At 37.6% G+C, this 25,112-nt stretch overlaps 1 protein-coding gene across 3 annotated transcripts in view; it reads right to left on the bottom strand.

The window, feature by feature from the left end:
• Nucleotides 1-20,287, bottom strand: part of RAP1A (RAP1A, member of RAS oncogene family) — a 91,917-nt gene extending 71,630 nt beyond the window's left edge. The window contains exons 1-2 of one of the 3 annotated variants that reach the window (XM_012778519.3): nucleotides 20,147-20,287; nucleotides 12,228-12,321 (exon numbers count right to left, since the gene is read on the bottom strand). The gene's annotated coding sequence lies outside the window, so the exon portion shown is untranslated. The remainder of the gene's footprint in view (nucleotides 1-12,227; nucleotides 12,322-20,146) is intronic. The other 2 variants (XM_012778516.3, XM_012778518.3) reach the window with 2 other exon arrangements.
• Between the last annotated feature and the right edge of the window lie 4,825 nt (nucleotides 20,288-25,112).

The raw sequence follows: 25,112 nt of genomic DNA, 5'->3' as shown, positions 1-25,112 counted from the left end.
GAACAATACAAGCATTTGAAAATCTCACTTGAGAGTATGCTCCAAGAAAGAAAGTTAGCTCACAGATAGTATCACAGTTACGAATAGTACTGAATCAACATTTAAGGATTTTAATAATGGTATGAGCAGCTAAATTTAAAAGACAGTCTCCGAAAGAAATTATTGCTTTTCATTATAAAAGACTAAAAACATTTCCACTTTAAAAACCAAAGCATAATTTTTTAAATTCTTTTGTAATGTTTACTGATTTCTCATAAAGAAATCTGCTTGAATCCAGCAAAAACTAGATTAAGAAACTATAAAAATTAAATGCTGAATCACAAAAGTGTTACTTAATATAACAATTATTGTGATATATTTTAAACTTTATTAGACTCTAAATGTCAGAAAAATATATGAATAACTCTAAAGATAATACATAAACATAGCAACTCTATAAAAATAAGCAGAAATAGCATAGTATGAGACAACTAAAATAAGTACATTCCCAGAAATGTAAAAGAGAGAGCATGTTTCCTTTAAAAAGAATAAAAGATAGCAAAGAGAGTACAAGTCCAATATATTTCAATCAATAACCAAAGACTAAAAGACATATTTGACAGAAATGTAGCTCCAAGAATTCCCAGAAAGCTCACAGCTCAATAGATTGTTTGTTCACTGTGCAACTTAACAGGTGCTTTTAGAGTTCTGAATTACTGCCAGGCACTAAAAGTTCTCAAAATATGTATTATTCTATTTTAAAATATATATACTTGTCTTATAAAAAAAAACCTAGACAAAATTAAATTGTGAGGTGTAATCTGAAAAATATAAAGGTACACTGGTCTACTTATTAGAACATTTTATATTTCCAGATATGAAAGTATAACACTATAAAGCTATAGTAATTAAAATCTGGTACCAATGCCAGATTAGGTAAATAAAGGAATAAAAAAACAGAAAACATAAAAAATGACATGAGCATATAAGATACTGCCAATTCTTAAATGACCCAGCAATTCTACCACAAATGGGAATTTATGACACAGAAAACAAACAAGCAAAGATGTATGCAAAAACCAAAACAAAATAGAAAACAAAAGATCCTTCAATAGAAGAATGTACAATGCACAAATTACTCCACATCATACAGCTTAAAAGAAAGAGGCCGGGCAAGGTGGCTCACGCCTGTAATCCTAGAACTCTGGGAGGCCAAGGCGGGCAGATTGCTTGAGGTCAGGAGTTCGAAACCAGCCTGAGCAAGAGCGAGACCCTGTCTCTACTATAAATAGAAAGAAATTAATTGGCCAATTAATATATATAGAAAAAAATTAGCCGGGCATGGTGGCGCATGCCTGTAGTCCCAGCTACTTGGGAGGCTGAGGCAGGAGGATTGCTTGAGCCCAGGAGATTGAGGTTGCTGTGAGCTAGGCTGATACCATGGCACTCACTCTAGCCTGGGCAACAAAGCAACACTCTCAAAAAAAAAAAAGAAAAAAAGAAAGAGACAGAATTCTTTCATAGTGGTGTAAAGTGAGGACCAAAGTCCCTTAGGCAAAATACATTCGGCAAAAAAGCAATTGGCTACAGTTAAGGGACAATGAATTCTTCTTTTTAAAAAGACAGATATAGGCCGGTGCGGTGGCTCATGCCTGTAATCCTAGCACTCTGGGAGGCCAAGGCAGGGTGATGGCTCAAGGTCAGGAGTTCTACACCAGCCTGAGCAAGAGCAGACCTCGTCTTTACTAAAAATAGAAAGAAATTAATTGGACAACTAAAAATATATAGAAAAAATTAGCCGGGCATGGTGGCACATGCCTGTAGTCTCAGCTACTTGGGAGGCTGAGGTGGAAGGATTGCTTGAGGCCAGGACTTTGAGGTTGCTGTGAGCTTGGCTGACACCATGGCACTCTACCCCAGGCAACAGAGTGAGACTATCTCAAAAAATAAATAAAAAGATAGATATAGCTATATGTAATTTTTACACAAATATACAGCTTTTTATATTAGAGTATACAGGAAAAAGTTGGACAAATATTCACTTTAATAGTGGCTGTCCTTGGGGAAAGGGATTTTCACTTTCTAAGTTATGTATACCAAAAAATATTAACATGTATAGAATAACTCTACTTCTTAGAATTTAACCTAAGGAAATAATTAAGGCTGCATAGAAAAATTCTACTACAATGATATTCATAGCAAAGCTTTTATAAAAATTGAAAACTACAGAAAATCATTTAAGTAAATGATGGCAAATTCACATAATGGAATATTATATATCCATATTATTTATCCATTAGACATGATATTGTTAAAATACATACATAATTTGTCATGAAAAATTCACAATGTATTAAGATAAAAGAGAAGAGGAAATAATTATGTATCTGATTTCATTTTCGTTAAAGAAAAAACATATATGCATTGACCACCACTGAGAAAGATGTACACCAAAATGTTAACACACTGAGAAAATTAAGGGTGATTTTTTTTTATCTTATTGCATGCATTTTCAACAGGGCCAATAATGCCCCAATGGGGTGAAAACTGGCTCTCAAGGGATCAAAAAATAAATCTTAGTCTTTTAGTGTATAAAGCACAGATACACATACAATACATAAGCAAATACACAGTTATATCTGTGACATTAAAATTTCTTGAGGGAGACACTTAGTAAAAAGATATCTAAAAAGACTGGGGGATGATGATAATGATAAAAAGATTGAGAAACAATGCTTCATTGGTACTTTCTCACTTTTTTCTATAATGAACTTGGTATTGCTTGGGTTTGATGTCAGAAATCTATGTACATTTACTTAATTAAAAAGGTAAAATGGAACATACAATGGAAAGATAAGGCCATCAATTTTCATTACTAAATATGAAATGTATTCCTTTATTCCTAAGGCTTTGAAAATATCATACTAAAAATGACAATATAGAGAGAAATAAATTGAAAAAGTATTGCATCAGAATCATCTAGGGATCACCTAGAGGAGTAAAATACAGCTTCCTAGGTCTTATCCCAGACCTATACAATCAATATTTCTGTGGGTGGGGTCATAGAGTATGCATTATAAACCACAGGAGTAGCTTTCATTAAATGAGGCACATTTATATCATCATATCACTCCATGGAAATATGAAATCCAGATAGATAAATATATTTTAATTTGGTCTAAGAAATTCTTAAGACAATGTACTGAAGTGATAAACATAAAAATAATCGAAGAGCCAGGAAATCTAGGAATTCCCACTAAACTCCTCCCTTTCCTTTAATGAACTGGAAGATTCAAATGTCTTCATAAACTAACAAATACCATCTATTATTCATCATCTTTACTGTATACAAGATATTGTGAATATAAAAGAAATAGGCAACATTCATAAGTTGCCACTAAAATTAATTTACTTTTTATTGTAGTGTTGTAAAAAAGGAAGAGTTTATCTAAATCTGCAAAAACCAGCATTAGCCATTGGCTTTCTCTGGGCACAATTAGTCACAAAGAAATATAGTTTTTAATCCTATGATGAAGATGAAAATTTAAAAAGTAGAAAACAAAAGTCACTGTTGGGTAATAAAAACTGAGATACTATCAGCGATACTCAATTCTGTAGCCAACAGATTTGTTTGGCACATCAGCCTTGAAATATGCAGGATTCAAAATTTTGTCTATATTAGATTACAAATTTCCCATGTTAAACACTTTAAGTCTAAAACTCTAAGTCATGAATGCTAAAGACTTATTGTGTACATAAATAATTAAACCACTTACATGAATACCTAATAGACCCACTTAAATACACAGGTTTGTGTGGGGAAGACACAAGGTTGATCAAAATAGGGGATATGAAGCGTAAGATACTATACCAGTTCCTAGTGATCTTTTACTCCAGTTCATAGAGACATCAGTGCCAACTTTTTGGTAACAGCAGTAATAATATTTAAGTGCTTTCTGTATGTCAGGCATACTTATTTTATCCTCAAACAAGCCTAAGAAATAGATATTGTTCTTTTTTCATTTTACATACGAGAAAACCACGAAATAAAAAGGTTATGGAACAGCTGGCAGGCACCACATACAGATGTTTGCCAAGTGTTTTGTCTGCTGACCACAAATACATTATCAAATGACCAAATATTCAAAATGAGATTTAGCATACCATTTATATAAATAAGTTTAAATTCTATAATTAAACACTTTTCCATTAAACAATATATACATGAATGTAACTAAGGCACACCTAAGAAGACTAAAAAAGGTTTCCAAGGCATGGTATCAATAGTCTAAGACTTTTCCCATTCAGAGGTGGGAAGCCTGCAGCTTTTTGATATCAAGATTCATCTTTTTTAAGCACCAAAGGAGGCAAGAAAGCTTCATCTTTCTCTGCTGCACCCCTTTTAATAAAAGGATCTGTTCTACAAAATTTGGATTCAGTCAAAAGGCCTCACTTAAGGACTTAGAAGGCCACATTTTGCCTTATGGTCGCAGGTTCCCCACCCATGTAGCAACTCACTTTTGCTTGTTTTAAAGCACAAACTTTTATCATGACATATAATTCCATTTCAGAAATTCTATTTAATTCATTTGTAAAGCCTTTAAACTCATTTTATCTCCTAAGAATCCTCATCTTTAAAAGTTTCCTTAAATTTAACTTCATACTCTATAATGAATTCATTTTAGAATTTTCATTTTCTGGTTATAAAATATATGGACAATACATAATGAGTACGACGTGCACCATCTGGGGGATGGATGTGCTTGAAGCTCTGACTCCAGGGGGGCAGGGGGAGGATGGCAACACACGTAACCTAAACATATGTACCCCCATAATATGCTGAAATTAAAACAAAAAGAGAGAGAGAAAAAAATATGTGGACAATGTATAAAGTTCATAAAATAAAAGGTTTAAAGGGGAAAATAAAAAGCACCTGCAATCCCACATCTTGGAGATAACAATTTATATTCTTTGGTGTATTTCTTTTTAGCCCATATTCCACACATGAATACATATTTTGTAAAAATAAGCACCAAAATCATAATATGTAAACAGTGGTCATTTGTTTTTTTCCCTTAACAATAGAGCACTTTTTAAAAATAGTGCAGACAAATGCAATTTTATGACTGATTTTCTAAAAAAAACTTTGACTCATAGGACTAAAAAAAATAGTTTATTATATTGTGAAAATTAACCACAAGAGTGGGAGGGGATAGGTGGTCCTTCACATAAAGAGCCCTTCTCTTTTGCAAGTATTTGAATGTTCTAAAAAACAATTTTTAAATTTTACTGATTAGACAGGCATTTTCTTTTCACTACTAAAAACTTCACATGTCCATCTCCAATATATCAGCACAAACACATGGTTATATAAGTGTTATGGTTGCAAAAGATCAAAACTGTGACAATTCACTGTGAAACACAAGCTCAGCCCAGTACACTTGAAACTAAGCAGAATCAGCTAAGAGAACCACAAAGCAATGATTCTTTATATCCAGTTATCTAAAGCCTATTATTGCTTACACACACATGTAAGCAGATGGCACTGAGTGGTGACACGATCTCAAGCTTGTGCTGTTGATGACAGTAGTACAAGTCTAAAACATAATGGGAATAACAGAATGACTACATCATCTAAAACCCTCCTACTCATGGTTTCAACTGCAGATTTTGGTTGGTTCTTGAATTATGCTTCTGTCATATTCCAATGTAAAAATTATAACATTTGAGTGAAATATTAGCCAGATATTACTAAAGGGTTATTTAAAAATCAAAGGGATATTTTACAACTGAAGTTTGTCCTAAATGTGATATTCAGTATTCAAAAGGCACAGAAACAACTTTAAAAAGCATATTTGACCAATTTTGAGTTACTAAAGTCCAAGACTTATCATTTGAATGTAAACGAATCACCACCAAAATAACCTAATATATGAAAATCTAAACATACAAATAAAGCTGGGTCTGATTATAAGATTCTCCTTCCCAAATCAATTGCCCATGGGTTTTCTTAAATTAATCTGATATCCTTAAATAATTAAATTTATAAAAGTTCCACCCACATCCATTTTTAGATATATATGGCCTGGTGTAGTGGCTCACATCTGTAATCTCAGCACTTTGGGAGGCCTAAGCAGGAGCACTGCTTAAGCCAAGGAGTTTGAGACCAGCCTTGGCAACATTGCAAGACTACTCTACAAAAATATTTTTTTTTATTTGAGACAGAGTCTCACTCTGTTGCCCAGGCTAGAGTGCCGTGGCATCAGCCTAGTTCACAGCAACCTCCAACTCCTGGGCTCAAGCGATCCTCCTGCCTCAGCCTCCCAAGTAGCTGGGACTACAGGCATGTGCCACCATGCCCGGCTAATTTTTTCTATTTTTTAGTAGAGGTGGGGTCTCGCTCTTGCTCAGGCTGGTCTCGAACTCCTGAGCTCAAACAATCCTACCGCTTCGACCTCCCAGAGTGCTAGGATTACAGGCGTGAGCCACCGTGCCCAGCCACTCTACAAAAATTTTAAAAATCACTCTGATTTTTTAAATGTCTATAGTCCCAGCTACTGGGGAGGCTGAGTCAGGAGGACAGCATGAGCCCAGGAGTTCAAGGTTATAGTGAGCTATGAATGGGCCACTGCACACTCCAGCTCTGGGCAACAAAGATCTTGTCTCAAAAAACAAAACTCTTATTAAGATATTAATTTGCAGAATTAGAAACTTTATAAACATGGGATTTAGAGATCTCATAGTCGTATTCTGTGTCAGTACAGATATTAGTTGAATAAAAAAACCTTTCGCATTATACTTATTTCTTTAGACCCTACTAACCATTAAATGCTCCAGATTTATAAATTCATATTTTTGAACAAACCACACATGGTGACATACTAATAGAAGACAGAAACAAAAATATGCCCACCTATACACACACCCCACTGTGATAGTCAGACATTAGGTAGATAACTAATGTTGGCTACATAAACTTTTTTTCTTTTTGAGACATAAACTTTTTTCCTTTTTGAGGTCTCTCTGTGTTGCCACAGCTAGAGTACAGTGATGTCATCACAGCTCACTGCAACCTCAAACTCCTGGGCTCAAGTGATCCTCCTGCCTCAGCCTAGCTGGCACTACAGGCACATGCTACCACCCCCAGCTAATTTATTCTATTTTTTTTTTTTTATAGAGATGGGAGTCTTGCTCTGGCTCAGGCTAGTCTCAAACTCCTGGTCTCAGGCAATCCTCATACCTTGGCCTCCCAAAGTGCTAGGATTATAGGCGTGAGCCACTAGCTTGGCCTACATAAACATTTTGACTACAGTTATTCAATCACCTCACTTCAGAATATTATAGTAAATTGCTAAATGGTTATAAAAATAATTAAGAGACACAAACAGATCCAAAAGATGATATCAACTGTGCTTATGAGGGTCTGTAAAGCAGATATTTTTTTAAAAGCTGAAAACTTTAAGTTAACAAAACCTAAGATAAAATTACACTAAGTGTCTGGTCTTTATTTCCCTCCTCAGAATTTTTACTGTGTGATTTATTACAAGCAATTTAAACATCACTGGGGAAGGGTGTTACAGAAAAAAAAGATAGGTGAAGTCAATTATTTCTGAAGAAATCCTAGACATCTAGGAGAAAAACAGTGTGACCCACAAAAAAAGGATTACAGGGGCAGAGGAAGTCTTCTGTCGTTTACTTTTTTTTTTTTATTTCGGCATATTATGGGGGTACAGATTTTAAGATTTCAATAAATGCCCATTTCCCCCCTGTCGTTTACTTTTATTCATTCACTTATTCATTCATGCATGCATGTAAGCAAGAAACAAATATTTACTGATCAACTATTTGCTGCTTTGTACTGCAGAAGTAAAGAAGGGACTTGTTGCATGCTCCTCTATAATTAGAGCTGTGTGAATTTTCATAAATAATGTAATTACTTTGAGTTTCATCACCTGTAAAATTGGACAATAACCAATATCTACTTCATAGATTTGCTGTGCAGGTTAAATGGGATGAAAGGGGTCTACCTTCAAAAAAAATATATTAGTAGCCCTCTTCCCTGTAGGTCTCCCTAGAGATTAGGACATTTATCAGTGGTTCCCAACCTTTCTATGAAAAATCTCTCTTATTCTCCAAGGATTCTATGTCTTTAAAGATTTTTATCTACCAACTGCACTGACATTTTATTAGCCAGATAAGTAAAAGCTAATCAGAACTCTCACACTATCAGACATAAAAACTAATGAAACTTTGGCCAGGTGTGGTGGCTCATGCCTATAATCCTAGCACTCTGGGAGGCCAAGGCAGGATGATCACTTGAGCTCAGGAGTTTGAGATCAGCCTGCACAGGAGTGAGATCACATTTCTACTAAAAAGAGAAAAAATGAGCTGGGCCTGGTGGCAGGCACCTATAGTCCCAGCTACTTGAGAGGCTGAAGCAGCAGGATCTCTGGAGCCCAGGAGTTTGAGGTTGCTATGAGCTAGGCTGACGCCACAGCACTTTAGCCCCAGCAACAGAGCGAGAATCTGTCTCAAAAAAATAAATAAATAAAAAATAATGAAACTGAATGCTAGGTTCTTGAGAGGCAAGCACAATATTTTATTTCATTAACAACTTGCAAGTCACCACAATGTATAGCAATGATTTGAGGTAATTAGCCTCAAAGACTTGAGTCAATATAATTATTGGTTATACTGGTTGAGAAAAGATGCATAATATTTTACCTATATAAATCTATTTAGGGCAAATACACAATTTTCATAAGACTTTTTACAATATTAAAAATAATTCCTATATCTGCAGACTCATAGGAAATACATAATTTATGGATCATACATTAGTGATTTTAATGTCTACAAAAACTGGTTACCCTACAGATTCATTTCAAGTCAATAAAATTAGTAACACATCTTCAGATTTGAACATTACATATATTTATCGATAAAGAGAAGTAATGATATTCAGTGCTTCCCTTTACATTTATAAGAACAAAATCCAAACCCTTTACCATGGACATATGTGATTTGCTCCCTACTAACCTCATCTACTAGTCTCTTCCTAGCTTTGTGGTAACAAGTGTTTGTTATTCTTCAAACATGACTACCTACTTCCCACTTTAGGGTCTTTGCACCAACTGGGCCCTCTGACTGGTTCCTTCTTCTTGCAGGTGTGTAGTGTTTTGTCATTCAGGTCTCACATTAAATATCACCACCTCAGGGAGATTTTCCTCAACACTCCATAGCTCTATCATTTTATCTTGTTATAGTTTTTCCATGGCATTTGGGTCCTCTGAAAGGATTTTATTTACTTGTTTGTTTACTGTTTCTCTGTACTACCACCAACCCTTCACTGGTATAAAACGCTCCATGACAGCCCATCTTATTCACTGCTAAATCTCTGGTTCCTAGAATAGTACCAGACACCCAATTATCACTCAATAAATATTTGCTGGATGACTAACCAAACTGTTTAATATTATTTTTGGAGAATGACTTATTTCTTAGTCAAGAACTTATACTTAGCATTCAAAATTGCTGATTCAAAAGGAATAAGAAAAAAAAACTTTCCATAAATAATAAAAATGTACATAATATTCTATTCAATCAGTGGGTTTCATTTTCTTTATTTTAAGCCTTTGGAAAGAAGGATATAAAAGTCTCTTCATGTTTCAGACTCTTCCTATGGCACATCATGTAAAAACTTGAATGAACTATCTTATAATATTATACCATGAACTGCTAGCTACTTATCTAACAATTTATTCTAGCGAAGATGTAAGCAGGTTTCTAAGAATGTAAGACATACAGAAAGGCCATCATAGCGACAGTGCCTGCCAGAATGGCCCAAATCAGGGAATATGCTGTTCTCTCAGTTATTGTTTGAGGGTGCTAGTAGGGGCACAGAAAGATAGCAATCAGTACTAGGAGAATGATTGTAGCTCTGATTTCTGTTGACAAATAGGCAGAAATGTCCTCAAACCTATCCAAAATAGACTCAAGGGAAGCTTACAATTTGTGACATTAAATCATTATTTTGAATAGTAAATGAACTCATCATTCAGTTGACCAGATGTGGGCTTTTGTAGTTTTGCAAAAGAAAAACACAGTATTTGTAAAAGAGTAACACACACAATCTCCAACTCTATTTGCTACATTTGTTTATTAATTTAAAAATATTTTCAAGGATACTTTAGAAGGGAAGAGATCTGAATAAAAATAACTAAGGACTTTATTTCTGAATTTAGATAATATTTGAAAACTAAAAAATGCTAAAATCTTGGAAGTATCACAGCCTAAATTTTTAAAAAATTGGGAGTTGCATCTTTTCTCAACTGAAAGATAGTGAGCAGATAATTCATAGCTCATATGAGTTTACTGATCAGTCAAAAAGAAATACTATTAATATCAATCTTTTTGCTACCTGGCTTGTATAATATTCAGCCAAGCAGAAAGTACAAGTAGAGACACAGAATGACTAAAAATGGCATCTACAAACTCATTTTTTTAAAATTAGGAAATTAAGGGGTAAGAAAAAGAACAAGAATACTAAAAGTAATATTTTTTCTAAAGATCACATATTCAATATCCTATTTTTTGTTGCTCAATATTTCACTGCCTTTAATATTCGAAGCTGCTTAACAAACAAGAAGTCTATATTTCACTTCTTATCACTTCTGCTCATATAACTGGTATTTTTAAAGTCTAGCAGTAATCATGAATGTTATAAAAACCACATACAGAAGAATTTCACCTTACAGTTAAGAGTTTTAAGATAATACCTCCAGAAATACAAAGTTTAAAGTAAGGATTCCCTGTGTTAACCAAGAACTCAAAATGCTAACTAAATAAAATTTCTGCAGGAGAGTGTACATACGTTTAAAAAAAAAGGCATAAACATATGATTTTCATTGATGAAATGACAAGAATCTTTAATCCTTTCAATTAAAAAAAAAGGTAGTAACAACCAAAATGTACTGAGTCCTATCTTCTCCCAAAGGTTGCCTATGTGCATGTGGTCTAGATGGTAAACTCAGATTGTTTCTTTTAAATTAAATTTCCAAATTGGTTACACAGATCTTTACAAGGATGACTCCCAGCAACTGCCCCAAATCTTTCCCTCTTGTTTTCCATCAGACCTTCAGATTCTGCCTTACCTGTGTTATTAATCCATCCTCACTGTCTTCAGTCTCTTCCTCAATTCATTCTGTACTACACTATAACCAAATTCCTCTTACTTTTGATGAACACTCTTATCAAGTCATTGTCCTCATACCAAAACTTCCTGTGATCTTTAATAAAGTTTATACCAAGCATTCAATAACTTACAGTGTCTAGCCCCAATCAATATGTATGGTTTCATCTCCATTATTTTCTAACTATACAAAAGCCTCGGTTCTGTCAAACCAATCTCCTGTCATCCACCTACACCCAGCTACTTTTTATCTTGGCACATGCCATTTCTGCCACAAAGAACATCCACCATTCCCCTCCCTCTGCCATTGCTCACCACAGCCCATTTGCATCTCTGTATTTATTCATGTAAACAAGGACACAAAAATGAGATATTTCCTTCCCTCTAGGAGACCAGAAGAAAAAATAAATTTAACAAAAACAGATTTTATTAAATACCTACTGTGGGCCAAGCTCCCTTACACATTATTTCTAATCCTGTCAACAATCCTTTGAAGTAGGTATTATCATTCTCCTTTTAAAGATAAGAAAGCTAAGGTAGAAACATCAAATCATATATGTATTTAGTAAATTGCCTCAAATCATGTACTTAGTAAGTGGCAAAGCAAGTATGTGAACCCAGACTGCCCAATTCCAGAGTCATTGCTCTAAACATTAACAGTTACTCAATTTTTTTAAAAGTCAGAACCATGTGACTACCCACCTTATCTATCTGAAATAATTAGTTTCACATTATATTTCTACTTATTGCATACTATATAACATGCTTTCTCACGCTTGTAGTTTTAGTAAAAGAAGAACATTGAAATTCTATCTCTCAAAAAAAAGAATAATGCTCAAATTGCAACTTCGATCCAATATCTTTTGTCACAAAGATTACTTTTACCGAAAATATTTTTAAAGACACTCTTTCCAATCAACTTTTTGGAAGACACTGCAAATTACTAGTCATATACTATGAAGGTTTTACAGATTATTAATAATATGAGGAGTTTGTGATTACCACCCCAAAAATGTAACAGATATCTATCAAATTGGCAAAGATTATAAAAACTGACCTACTCAATGCCATTGAAGGTGCAGTGAGACACACACTCTTATACACAGGGTAATCACCCTCTGATCCAGTTATCCCACTTCTGGGAATCTATCCTATAGGAAGAAAAAAAAAACAGAGATGCAATCAAAGATAAATGTACAAAAATGTTTGCCCCAGTGTTATTTAAGATAGTCATATTATAAAGAATCAACCTTAAAGTCCCACACCAGGAGACCAACATCCCATTCCGGGAAAAGAGGTAAGATAGAAACAGTATATATAAAGGTATAATTCCAATTTTTGTAAAAAATTTAAAAATTTGTACATGCAAGGAAAGAATTGGAAAAATATATATTAAAATGTTAGCAATAATCTCTTGATGATGGGATCATAGACAGTTTTCAATTTCTTCTTTATACTTATGTTCTTTTCAAAATTTTTCACAATGTAACATGAAATACTTTAAAACAGAAAAAAAAATGTTTAAGCAGTCATAGTCACTGAAAGTGATCCGGAACCTAACAAGGACATATTAGTTGGAATAGGAACTATATTTCCTAGTGCAAAGAAAACCTCAGATTTGTTTCCACCTCTACTGTGTTCGTGTTTACTTTCTGATTGTGTAAAGGATGTCATCCAAAACTCAGTAATACCTCTATTTACAAAAGTACAAGGCCCACTATCTAAAAGTCAGCCAATGTGCCAAAAGCAAGCATCGCAGTTAAGTGGACTGAAAACTATATACATCTATTCAGAATAATAAATGTCTAATTAATCCTAACTCAAAACATGCAAAATGGAAAAAACAGAAAATCTATTCTCATTTTGTGAACTAACTAAATATTCTATTGTTGCCTTACAAGCACATCATAATTAGGTCTGGAGTGGGAAGGAACTTAAAAATAAAACTGGCAAGCTACCAACATTCATTAAAAATGCACATTGGTGCATTTTATCTATTTGTACATTTGTGTCCTAGCTGATAGTTAACTTTAGAGTCACAGGATGACTTTAATCAGTGTAGAAAAAATATTAACAAGCTGTTCTACAAAAAAAGTCCCACAGAATTAAAATTGCTAGCTAAACAAGGAAACAACTTCCCTACAATGTGACTAAGTATATACGTGTGTATGCGCATGCAAAAGAATAATTTACCAAAAAATATGTCTTGGACTGAAATAAAATATGCAGTAAAGCAAATAGTTTTTATTTTACTATGTTTTAAACAACTGGGAAACTGATTTGCTCTAATACTAAGGAGCTATTAGAAAATAAGACCACAGAAATAACTGTTCAACAACTAAAGGGGAACTTAAAATAGTCACATTAACTTTACTTAGAATATGAATATCATTTTACCTTTATTCTATCATGAAAATGCATTTATTTACAAAACATATGTAAGGCTCTAGCAAACAAATTACTAGACTATAAGTTCCTTTTTTTTTTTTTTTGAGACAGTCTCACTCTGTTGCCCAGGCTAGAGTGAGTGCCGTCAGCCTAGCTCACAGCAACCTCAAACTCCTGGTCTCAAGGGATCCTCCTGCCTCAGCCTCCCAAGTAGCTGGGACTACAGGCATGTACCACCATGCTCGGCTATTTTTTCTATATATTTTTAGTTGTCCAATTAATTTCTTTCTATTTATGGTAGAGATGGGGTCTCGCTCTTGCTCAGGCTGGTTTCGAACTCCTGACCTTGAGCGACCCTCCTGCCTGGGCCTCTCAGAGTGCTAGGATTACAGGCGTGAGCCACTGCGCCCGGCCTAGACTATAAATTCCTTAAAGCAGCATCAAAGAGCCTAATTTTGGGTCACTCAGAACATCTGTTCCAAGATTGAATCTGAAATCTATTAATGAAATTATGCAACATTTCCACAAGCATACAATGGGATTTAAAGGGCAGTTTCAAAGCCATCAATAGATTTGGGACAGATGTAAACTACATAAAATTCAAAGATTAGTGTTGACTTTTGAATTCTACAATAATTAACTTCGTGGTTCTTACTTAATGTTTTATAATATAGCCAACTTATGTAGAACAGAATGATCCTATTTATAAATGAATTTTAAAATACAGTGAATAAATTTACTCTCCAAATTACACGTGACATAACTGAAATGTACAGTCTGCAATAAGAGATTTCCTACTGCTAACTTAGAGTCATGCAATCTGCATTTGGGATTTGTCCAAATAGTTGCATCCAGTTCTTCACACCTCTCTTTATAAGTTTTTCTTTGATAGCTAAACCACAGTCTATCATGAGCAAAATTATTTTGTATATCCAGAATAAGTGGGTAATATCATAGAATGACAAAAAAACATGAATAACACAGGTGTATATACTTGTGAGTTTAACATAGGGTGTTTCAAGTTTTAATTAATCCAAGAGTATCTTTTATCAAGGTATTTGTAGTTCAGTATATTCCTGTTCTTTTGAAATGTGGCCTAATTTAAATATATTCTGAGACCAATCATAGGATTATACATTTAATTTTAAATTGGGTTAACTTTAACACTCCACACATTGACCCACTCTCTACCAATGTGAAGTAAACAGGCTAGAGATAGGAAACACTGAGAAAACTGGAGTGATTTATAAAGAATTTTTTTCAGACTTATATAGCCTAAATAAGTCATTAGTGTTTTTAAAAAAGCCATTAACTTGTCTATGATTGAAATTTATTTCATAAAACATATTAATCTTCCATGTATACATATATCATGCACTTCTGAAAATTATATTAAAAGGATTATTTTTAGGCCACTTATAAAAGCTGACTATTTCCTGTTTCAACTCTACCTTAATAATCACACACAATTTCCTTTTTTTATTGGGGGGGGGTGTATGTGCATGCTTGTACCTTCTACCTCTAAACGGCCTATTTTCAAGCGGAAATGAGAGCATGGCACAGTTCTCTGTTGAGCTGCTTTGTTGATCAGAACATCATGATAATGAACAAAGCTAAGCTTATAGGTTCAATACTCATCTGGATCATTTAACTTTAAAACAAACTGCCCTCTCAACCAGTCATCTCAAAATTGTGTGCCAAGGGGACTGGAAGAGTGTGAATCATTCAGTGCAAACCCACACTATTATAATAAAAAAAATCAAAATGTAAACGGACCAATATTATCTTTGTATATGAAAGACTGAAAAACACATTAAAACTATCACTTGTAATCCCAAATTTCATTAACACAAAAAAGGGGAAAAAGAAGAAAAAAAATGGATGATTCATCTGTCTTGGTAACATACAAAAGCCTAAATATTTTTTTTTTTTTTTTTTTTTTTTTTGAGACAGAGTCTCGCTTTGTTGCCCAGGCTAGAGTGAGTGCCGTGGCGTCAGCCTAGCTCACAGCAACCTCAAACTCCTGGGCTCGAGTGATCCTTCTGCCTCAGCCTCCCGGGTAGCTGGGACTACAGGCATGCGCCACCATGCCCGGCTAATTTTTTATATATATATCAGTTGACCAATTAATTTCTTTCTATTTATAGTAGAGACGGGGTCTCACTCTTGCTCAGGCTGGTTTTGAACTCCTGACCTTGAGCAATCCGCCCGCCTCGGCCTCCCAAGAGCTAGGATTACAGGCGTGAGCCACAGCGCCCGGCCAGCCTAAATATTTTTGTTTAATGCTAAACATTTTTTACAAGATGTGAATTTGGCATTAAGTCACGCAAAAACTATGTGATATCAGAATGAGCAAAAAATACTTGGAGATATGCCATAACTCTTTTACAACTAATTAATTGTAATCAATTAATTATTATAATTGATTCCTTTAATTGGAAAGGAAACATTAGGGGGAAGTAAGCTTAGGTTCACAATTTCAAATGCACCACAATATTAAAAGATAAATGCTTTATATGAGTTATTTTTATTGAATATCTAAAATAAGACAATTTTAGAACTGGTAGCTTAGAAGTTATCTGAGGTTCAATGAACATTTACTGTGTCCTTAGCACATATCAGACACAGAGCTATGTGCTTTCAGGTGACTCAATTAGTTCTACCTGCTCCTTTTTATAGATTTTGAAGCTCCCTGCTTATGCCAAATCAAGCCTTCTAGGTTTCAGAACCAGAAATGCTGAACAAAGCCCTCACAGTGGTATAATTTTCTATCAAAGCAGACTGGTATCATCCTCCCCTAAACTAAATAAAGTTTCAAAGATGCAATGCCGACCTTATTTAACAAAAACAATAGTCTCTGTTTTCTGAATAACTATGAAGAATTTCAACAACTTGAAAATTCAACTATGAGAGTCTTCAACTAAGTACCTGTTGCATAATTTATTGCAAAGAACAAAACATGGGACTCTTAGCTATAGATTCTAAAATCATACAAAACAGAAATTAAGTAAATTACAAGATGCCATTAAAAATTCCTTTGTAATGCTGGTAGTTTTCATGTGTGAAAAAAAAAAATTCCTTTGTAAAAAATAAACAACAGTGATTACCCATATAAAAAATTGGCTGCCTACCTGAAATACCTATTTTATATAAAGGATCATCAACCATATACCAACAAAGTTCATAAGTAACAGTAAACATTGGCTAGATCTGGAGTTATTTAACTATTACATATTACCACAGACTGTAAAACTCCTTGAGGGCAGAAACCCTGCCTAATTCATCACTGTATCCAATAATTAGCACCCTGTTGTTAAATGTTGGAGAGAGGTGAGCTAACATATGAACTCTAAATGTAAGCTATTGAAAAATTCAACCTAACAATCTAAAAGATTTCTTTTTATGGCTGAAATTATGTTTTAAGTACTAAATAATAATACCTAATGCAAATGACATTAACATGAAATTTATGCTCAACAACTGTGGCTGCCAAAACTAGTATAACCTACTCTTTTGAGGCAATTCAGATATACACCAGAAGACAAGTATATTCATACACTTTTTTTTTTTTTTAAGAATTCATACACTTTGATCCAGTAGTCCTTCTGGAAATGAATCCTAAGGAAATATTCCAAAAGAAAGAAAATGTTGCATACGCATGTGTTCACTTTATTATTTTAATAAAGAAGGGTAATCTGTTATTGAGTTAGAGAAAAAAAAAATAAAGGAGGGAAAAAAGAAACTACTATACGTCCAATAGCAGAAGGGTAGATAGACTATTTTGTAATCACTGAAAAAGGCTAGAAATGAAGACTATTAATCTCCTAATTGGTCTTCCTGCTTCCACTCTTGCCCCTCTCCACCCCAAGTTGATTTCCACACAGCAGCCAAAATCATGCTCACAAACTTAAGTCAGAACAAGTCGCTTTTCTACTCAAAACCTTCCAGTGGTTTTTCATCTCATCCAAAGTAAAATCCAAAGTTCTTACCAGCGTCTACAAGCCTTACAGTGGCCCCAGATACTTTTCTAACCTCAAGACCTCTCTCACTTTCCCTCTTGCTTACTGTCCTCCAACCACACTGGCCTCCTAGCTGTTCTCAAAAAGCCCAAGTACACTCAGGTGTCTGCACTTGCAGTCCTCTCTGCCTGTAACCTTCTTCCCCAAAGACAGTACGCATCCCTAACTTCCTGTAGGTCCCCGCTCCAGTCTCAGGTCTTCCCTGACTACCCTGCCACTTTTTCTCTTTCTATCCCCACCCTAGTCTTTTGGATATCTCTTATCACCTGACATATTCTATATTTGGTTATGGCCTGTCTCTCCTGATTAGAATACAAGCTCTATGATAGCAAGGACTTTGTTTTATTCACATAGTAGGCATTCAGTAAGTGCTTGCTGAATCAATATTGAATGCTGATATGATAATTATTAAGTACATGAAAAACCTTTTATATGAATAAGCTTGAAAAGGAAAAATGGACAGTCTGATTTGTGAACATTTTCAAATGCTGATCATATTACTAAAAAGTAGTTTGTAAAATAAAAAACCCTAAGTCGGTTGTGATTATGATTTTAAGCAGCCAAAAGTTACTAGAAAAATCTTGTTCTCAAAGACCCAAAGTTTAGTCTTTAAATGTATATACTGTCATTCCTGAGCCTATACAAAGAATGAACAAAGACTTTTGAACAGTTTTAATATGAAACTCAGGGATTCCAATTCACTTGTAAGACAGGTGTCTTTGGTTGGCTTCAGAGGGTCCCTAAAACTGAATGCAAAATTTTGTGCATAAATATCTATTAACTTTTTTTTCTGGAGAGAGTTCATATATTTCATCATATTTTCAAAGGTGTTAGTGGCCTAAAAATGGTTAAGAACTACCATTTTATATATTGGAAGTGAAATGTAATATTCTAATTTAAGGTTTCTCTCAAAAAGAAGATATACAATATCTAGACATCTTTATAATCATTAAATTCATTAAATAGTGAACATGTATGATCCTCAAAACCTTATACCTACTTGTATGGGAAACAGAACATAATTCAAAATACCAAGGAAATAAGATTCATTGAAACACCACACTAAAAAATATCAAACAATATAAACATAATTCCAAGCCTAAATATGTTATAGGGAAGCATAGCACAGACAGAAAGAAGTCTAGGGGCTTAATTTAGCACTTATTATGTCTAAGTATCACAGAAACCAATTACATCAAAAGAAAAGAAAAACTACCCATACACATATCCACTCCCACACATTCTGACAGGAAACCCAAAGAAAGTTTCCAAATCCTGTTTCCAGCAGCATCTCTTTTGAGACTGCCTGTCAGCAAGCTTTTGAAGGTAGGAGCCCCAAGTTTTAAGAGCTGATACTTTATTCTTAATGTAATAAAAACATCAAGAATCATCATCTGCCACCCAAGAAGCAGAAAACAGTGTTTACCTGTAAGGCTGTGGCCCATTAATCTTTTGCCTTGTTATTCCATTTCATTTTTTATTCCCTCCTCCCTTCAAAGTGGTGACAAAATTTTCCCTCCCAAAAAGGAATACATTACTCCTCAATGCTAGTTCTTTTTCCAAGAGGTCAAAGGTCCCCTAAACTCTGGTTCTCAGCCCTATGAGGAGATCCCATTTTTCAGATACAAATGTCTTCCTCTCATCTTCTCCCCAGAGCAATACATTACACAATTCAACTGAAGACACCGTCCTTAACTTCCTGAGGGGGAAAGTGACACTTCTACCAACCCTAGTTTGAGGGAAAAGGCGAATCACACAGTGACCTCCTCCCTAACAAAACTGAGGGAAGCAGCAGAGACCCAAGAAAAGCAACAGCCGAAAAGGCGAACACATGGCATGTTACAGAAGAGCTGGGGTAAAGAGGGCGGGAAAGGGGCTGGAAAGTGGAGTAGGATGTAAAGATGTCAGCCCTACCCACTGGGGGAATAAAGGGAGAAAAGGGAGACCGTGAACTCTGACAGAAGTGAACATGCAGAGGGCAACGCTCCAGTCTACACCCGTACCTCTCTAGCAGGGGACAGAGGACAGGAAATTCACCTAAGCCTCCAATTTCCTCCTCGTGTGCCCCCAAAACGGAGAGCTGGGTTTGAAGGAAGCTCTGACCCCAGTCTGGGGACATGCAAGAGGAGGAGAAAGGCAGAGACGTCCAATCTTCCACATCTCTCAGGCAGTGAGGGGCGAGGGCACTGTGTCCGGGGAGATGGCGAAGGAAACGGGCTTGTGCTATGACACCTCGGGGAGTAGGAGGGTGGGGGACACAATGTCCTCTTTCTCTCCCACAGCCGGCCCGGGCCCCTCCCGACTGCCTCCCGCAGGCCCAGCCACAGTCAACCGGCTCGGTCCGCGGGCGTGGTTGGCTCTGGCCCTGGAGGCGGCCGGGCCTTCCTAAGCCCCGGCCCCTCCCGCCGGCCAGGCCCCCGGGCCGCCGCCCCGGACACCGAGGGAACGCGGAGGAGGAAGGGGGAGCCAGGGGACTGACCAGCGACACGAGCCGCCTCAGCCCCGGCTCGGCCGACCCGCGCCCCCTGCTCCCTCTGGGGCCGGCTGGGGCTCTCCGCCCCTCACTCACCCCCTGGGTCCGGCGCCTCCTCCACCTCCTCCTCCTCCTCCTCCCTCCTCTCGGCCGTGGCTCCTGCTCCGGCTCTGCGCGGCGACGGCAGCAGCGGCGGCCTCGGGAGCGGCGGCGGCGCCTCCAGAACGCGCACGCACGCAGCACGCAGGCCCCGCCCCCTAGTTCCACCCCGCCTCTCCGAGTCGGCGTCGGCGAGGCCTCGGCCCCGCCTTCGCCGTGGAGTTGGGGAGTTCGCTTAAAGGAGCCGCGTAGGAAGGGGTGGGGCGAGCCGAGAACTACTGGGGAAGGAACGGGAAGTTTCGGCTTTGCAGAGGGCGGAATAGGGGGTGTGTAAGGCCAGAAATGGAATGAGGAGGGGTCCAAAGATTCAGGAGGAATAGAATTTGGAGGGAACGCAACCATTGGACAAGTACTAATTGAGCACCTACTAGGTAGCAGGCACTGTACTAGGTGCAGGGGATAAAGCCATAGAGACAAGCAAAGGCCTTCATGGAGTTTGCATTCTAGTGGGGTGGGAGAGGGAGACAGACCACAAACAAGTGACAAAAGTTGCAGATAATGGTAACGTGTGGAGAAAAATAAAGCAGGGGATAGGATGACTCTATAGCTGGTTAGATGTTACTTTTCAAAGAAGACCTTTGAGCGCATACATGCATGATATGAAGGAATAAGCCTAGCAAACACCGGGGCAGGCTAGAAACTGCATTTCCAGGCAGAGAGAAAATCAGGCTGGGGGTTGGGGGGGCATGCACCTACCTTGTTTCTGGAACATCGAAAGGCCAGCTAGTATGGCTGAGCATAGTCAGTTAGCCAGAGAGCAATGTATAGTAGTTAGAGAGGTGAGAGGTCGGCAAGTGGCCAGATCCTGTGGAGCCTGAGCCATTATAAGAACAACTGGAAGCAAAGGGAGGAGGGTGAGCCAAGGAATGACCACATCAGATACATTTTTAAAAATTAGTCTTGCTGATGTGTGTCAAATAAACAACAGGGAAGCACAGATGTCAGGAGGGAGACACAGTTAAGAAGGCTGTTCATAATGCTTAAGTTGGGGCTCTAAAAAAAAAAAAAAAAAAAAAAGAAGGCTGTTCATAATAGCTTGGACTAACTAGGATGGCAGCCACTTACAGGATGAGAAGAGAGCTATTATATTTTATTTTTTAAAGACACATTTTGATTAGAATCCATTTGGATTTGGGGGACAGTGTGTGAAGGAACAAAAAGATTATGGATGGTTCTTAATTTCAGGGCTTGATGACTAGGTTAAGTTGGTGCCATTCAATGAGATGGAGAAGCAAATCTAGGGTGGGGGAAACCAAGAATTCTGTTTTGGATGTGTTATGTTTAAGATGTCTGTTATACATTCAAGTGGAGATGTGGAGTAAACAATTGGATATGTGAGTCTAGAGATCTAAATTTGGGATTCATCACCATATAGATGCTTTTTAAGCCTTAGGTCTACTTAGCTCACTTAGGGAGTGGGAGTAGCTGGAGGAGAGGACCACACTTGGAGGTTAAGTATAAGAGAAAAGGAGTTACCAGTCAGGTAGGAGAAACACCAAGAGAGGGGTGGAGTGTTGAAAGAGAATTGTTTCAGGAAGGAAGGCATGATCAGTCTTATCAGATACTATTGAAATAAAAAGAGGACTGAGACTTTGAACACTGGATTTTGCCTGATCAAAGTTGCTGATGACTTTCATGAAAACAGTTTCAGTGGAGTCATAGGGGAGAAAGTCTGATAAGGATGTGTTAAGAGAATGGGAGGTGAAGAAGACAAATGATTTATACCAAGTCTATACAGCTCTTGAGGAGCTTTGCTTTAAAGAGCAACTGAGAAATGGGCAGTAGCCAGAGGGTACTTGGGATCAAAGGAGGATATTATAAGATGGAAAATGCTTCCTCACATTGGTATCTTGGAATGACCCTTTAGAGATGTAAAGTTGATGATGCAGAAGACAGGAGGAGAAAACTGGAGAAAGATTATCCCCAAGTAAATGAGAAGCATTGGGACCTAGCACAGAAGTGAAGGGGTTGGCCTTGAATAGGAGCAAGGACAGTGTGTTCACACACTATTTTTGGAGAGAAAGTAGAGGGTATGGGTGCAGATGCAGGTAGATCAAGCAGTACATTTGCTGGTGGCATGCTCAGGCCCCTGCAAAGCACAAGGGGAAGGTGGGGGGCCGAAATTCAGGCCTTGTTTTCCCCACCAAGCTGTGTGCCCTGGTGGGGCCACATCAGTCTAGAGCAGGCGTCCTCAAACTACGGCCCTTGGGCCACATGTGGGCGGCCTAGCACATTTATCCAGCCCTCCGGGTGTTTTTGCCACTGCTGCCTGTCCTGCTTAGCAGCTGACTTGTCCGGAGCCCACAGTGGGCACTCTCCAATGGTCTCAGGGACAGTGAACTGGCCCCCTGTTTAAAATGTTTCAGGACCCCTGGTCTAGAGGAAGGGGTACTTTTCTAATTGATCCACCTCTAGGGGTGGTGCTTTTTAGCAGTCCAACATACAACACGCTGTATCTATGCACGTTTCCCCAATTCGCCCTGAGGACTTACTGGGATGGATGAGGTAAGATCTGGTCTGTGTGCTTTCCTTTACTCTGTGCAGTGCACAAGCCGTGAGTGGGCAGAGGCTGTTGGCTATTTAAGGAGATAGAAGAAGGTGAGAAATAATATCCTAGAAGAGTGGAAGAGTGACTAGAGAAGTGTAGTGTGGACAACACTGAGGGCCCTCTGGAGTTGAAACCACTCAGCAAGGTTGAGTGAGTCCCCTCCAGCTACACTCCAGTGCCTGGGAGTTGGAGAATTGTATTTGACGGATGAAAGTCCACCAGAGGAGTAGGAGTGTTACGCCAGGGAGTGACTATGGTGGTAGACCTTGAAGAAATCTAGGTTGGAAGGAGAGAGATCAAGGAAAAACGTGGTGAGATGATGGTTTGGTGGTCCCTGAGGGAAGGAATAGCTGGAGAGGAAGCAATCAAGTAAATGAGGGCAAGGGGATTTTCCAAGGATTGAGCATGGGGAAGGGTGAGTGAGGTGGTTCCGGGAGAGGAAGTACACAGTGTCTGTGAGAAAAAAGGGTTTAGGCTGGCAACCAGGAACTAAGGAAACAGCAAAGCCCTGGGGCAGGCCTCGGCACAGTGTATGTGAGCCATTGGCCCAGTGAGGTCAAAGGAGCTGGATTGCCCACCTGTCCGTCTTCAGAGAGCCACACAAATGGTGGGGGGGGACCTGAGTGCAGGAGGGGATAAACAAATTAGGTCCTGCTGGGGCTCTGTTACAAACTTTGATAGAGCTCAGTGGGTGCTTTGCTTTTCCCACCCTTTCCTTTTGCCATGGACACCCAGGCATTTGTGTAGGCATTTTATTTTGCCAAAAACTAAATTGACACCTTTCTTCCTAAACCCAGCTCTTCCTCCTCCTGGATTCCCTTTTTCTGCCCATGACACTACCTTTCTCAGTCAGCTGCCAAGCCTCAGTATCCTGTAATCCTTCTTCTTCATCTATGCCCAATTAGTCCCCAGAGTGTAGCGAGCTGAGCCAATAGAATGTTCCCCCATGATGGAAATGATCTTTTTCTGCACAGTGCAATACAGTAGTCACATGAGGCTATTGAGCACTTGCAATGTGGCTAATGGGACTGAGGAACTGAATTTTAAATCTTACTTCATTTTAATTAAATTTAGATTTAAATACCCGCACATGGCTATTGTATTAGACTGCACAGGTATAGATACTGTACTTCCTACACAATGGCTCTTCCATCTGCCCTTACCTCTCTATCTCCAACCAGAAGTGGTGAACCTGTGGCCTTGGGGCCACATGTGGCCCTCCAGGTCCCCAAATGCAGCCCCTTGACCGAATCCAAACTTCATTAAACTTTATTAAAACTTTATTAAAAGGATTTGTTCTATAAAATTTGGATTCAGTCAAAAGGCCACACTCAAGGATCCAGAAGGCCACATGTGGCCCCAAAGCCCGAGGTTCCCCACTCCTGCTGGGCAGGCAGCCCTTCAATCCATCTTGTGTTCTTGCCAGACTATCTTCCTAAAGCAGTGACCAGATCATGACTTCACTTTGTTTTTAATTAATTAATTAATTAACTAACATTCATTTTGGACCGCCTTGTTTTAAAAATGATGACTAGTTCTCCATCAAATTAAATACAAACTACTCAATCTACCACTCTCCATCCTACTTTTCCAGACTTACCTTTCAGTACACTTTTACATATATGTTGAACTACTTGCTGTAATTCCTACCAATTTTTTACAAAAAAGCCAACTCATTAAATTGTCTCTCTGCCTGCAATAAATGCCTCCCATTCCCTTCACCAAAACTAAAACCTGTTGAAATCGTTGTAAGTTTGGCTCACATTGCAGCTCCTAACTGGAGCCCTCCTCTAAAGTCCTATGGTTTCCATTTGTACCTCATCTGTGGCACTTATACGCTGCCTTGTAGTATATTTGTGCATTCATTTTATTCCCATTACTAAATATTGCTCCTTGCAGGTCACTGAGTTTTAATTATGTTAGTGCCCCTTGCAGTGTAAGTCTTGCACCTTATAAAATGATGTACTCCTAAAATAGCCACTGAATTGAGCTAAACACTTTCTTGAAGTCTGTAGAACACTTATTCCCCTGTCTAACTCTAATATTAATAGTAACATCACTAATCCTCAAAGAGAAAGTCTTTATACCCTTTAAGAAACTTTTCTAGCATGAATATCACAGTTTTGAAGAGAAACAGATTAATTATATTTGTTTTTCATGTTACTGTTGGCTGAGAATCTCTTCCAAATGCTTCCCAAATTTAGGATACTCACACTACTCAGTTATAGTTTGCAATCCTAGAGAATGTGGGTATTCGTAGAACTGGCAGGACCAGCATAGCTACTGCTAGGATCAATTTATGGAAAAGGCCTTTAAGAAGCATTCAGATTGTGACACAATCTATAAAAAGAGGCT

Source organism: Microcebus murinus, chromosome 2, assembly GCF_040939455.1.
Source record: "Microcebus murinus isolate Inina chromosome 2, M.murinus_Inina_mat1.0, whole genome shotgun sequence".
In the NCBI taxonomy this organism is placed as follows: Eukaryota; Metazoa; Chordata; class Mammalia; order Primates; family Cheirogaleidae; genus Microcebus; species Microcebus murinus.
This window is presented reverse-complemented; position numbering and strand designations above follow the sequence as displayed.